This window comes from Schistocerca nitens, chromosome 6 (assembly GCF_023898315.1).
Source record: "Schistocerca nitens isolate TAMUIC-IGC-003100 chromosome 6, iqSchNite1.1, whole genome shotgun sequence".
NCBI lineage: Eukaryota > Metazoa > Arthropoda > Insecta > Orthoptera > Acrididae > Schistocerca > Schistocerca nitens.
In genome coordinates, this window is record NC_064619.1 from 447529026 (window position 1) to 447531143 (window position 2118).

A 2118-nucleotide genomic window follows, 5' to 3' on the forward strand; every position below is an offset into this window, starting at 1 on the left:
AAACAAGTGGTTTCCCTTTACCACTACATTTATACTTATCCAATTTATTCACGAGCATCTCTTGTCAATGGCTTTCCAATGGTGTGTGGGAATGTTTACAAATATCCCGAAACACTACAATCTATCGTTGGACGCCATGTCCACTCCTTCATGTGGTGTTTTTTTTTTGCCCCACCCATGATGGCATCTGCCAGCAGGACAGTGCAACATGTTGTGCAGCTCATAGTATACGTGCATGGTTCAAAAAGCAGCAGGATGAGTTTACCATCCTCCCCTGGCCACCAAACTCCTTGATTGAAGCCCAATCGAGAATCTGTGGTACCACCTCAATCAAGTTGGTCACATTAATCTGAGTGCGCATTGTATGTGAAGTGTCTAGATTGCTAAGATGACTTTTTCTTCACCTCTTTGTAGATCACTCTGGGAAGTGTACATTTCCAGAAAGTGACCAAGACATACACGACTTGGGTGCAGGTGTAAGGGTCAGTGGTTGCTCATAGACATTTAATTGGACCCGTTAATGAATGATTTGTTACTTTCTCCTGTTTTTTTTTTTTTTTTTTTTTTTTTTTTTGTAGTTATGTTTAGAATGATTACACTTCCCCTAAACATTTCTATAAGATCATTAATTCTACTTTCAACTTTGTCTCTGGGCAAAATTGAAAAGTCATGGCCCTCTCACAAAACTAAGGGTTGGTTCAAATGGTGAAAGCATTACGGAGATGCTAGATAAACTCCACTGGAAGACTCTGCAAGAGAGACGCTCAGTAGCTTGGTACGGCCTTTTGTTGAAGTTTCAATTTCATACCCTCACTGAGGAGTCAAGCAATATATTGCTCCCTCCTATGTATATCTCGCGAAGAAACCATGAGGATAAAATCAGTAAGATTAAAGCCCACATAGAGACATACCAACAATCTTTCTTTCCACAAACAATATGAGACTGGAATAGAAGGGAGAACCGATCGAGGTACTCAAGGTACCCTCCACCACACACTGTCAAGTGGCTTACGTAGTATGGATGTAGATGTAGATCACGCATATCGATTGGCCTCATTTTTATTGTGCTATGTTTGGTTTGATTATACTGAGCAATTATTTCTGGGAGGATATCTGTCCATTTGTATGAGCCCCAAAGACTAAAACACATCTACATTTGACCTTTTATTGTTCTGTTCAAATGTTTCGCATTACTCATCTTCAGATGGGTGAATGTTGAATAGTGATGTATTCCATACTGCTGCATCACGGTCTTGAAACACCTACTGAAAAACTCTCCACTGTGAACGGTTTGGAGGTTGTCGGCATCAATTCGTCCCTGTCTGCAGTAAACACTCAAACACATCCGCAATATTTCTCCTCTTTTTGTTTTAACAGGTAAAGGCCAGGTAAATTTGGAGTATTTATCAAAAACCATTAAAATATATTTGCATCCATTATGTGAATATTCCCTCATATCTAAAAGATCAGCCAGCCATAAGTCATCCAAAGCTTTAATCATTACATGCCTATGAGGGTATGTTTTGCGTGCTGGTTTGTGCAGTTCTCAAACTACTGTCTCCATATGTGTTTGATGATACCTCCCTCTCTAAGCCCAGAGATTATTGAAACAGCCTCATTCAAATAAGCTGTATTACCTGCAGCAGCTGATGCTATGAGCAGACGTAGTCGATGTATTAGCTCGCTGGTGTCGTCATAATATATATACTGCGGGATTCGATTGTTCATTTCTTTATGCTCAATGTCAGTACCATCACCACTGCTGCTGCTGTTGTTTTCACCATCAGGTATTGGTTTTATATTTCTTGTTGCTCCAGCTTCTTGTGATCTTATGTACATTAGTCAAATGCAGTATTTCACAGTACATTTCCCTGTCATTAACTGACTAATTTCTGTTTTTTTTCTTTCATGGGTTTTAGGAAAATAAGATTCATTAAACCCAGTGTTCTCTCAGTTACATTTATAGGCTGCATATCCAGCATGTACAGTCTTCCCCTGCTGACATCGAATGTCCCATCTACCTGGCCAGGGGCGTGATGGATAATGAACTTGTCAATGGCAACACCATCGTTATCGTGTCGTTTTGTTTTTTGCTGAGAGCTGCCTTAGAGGTTCATT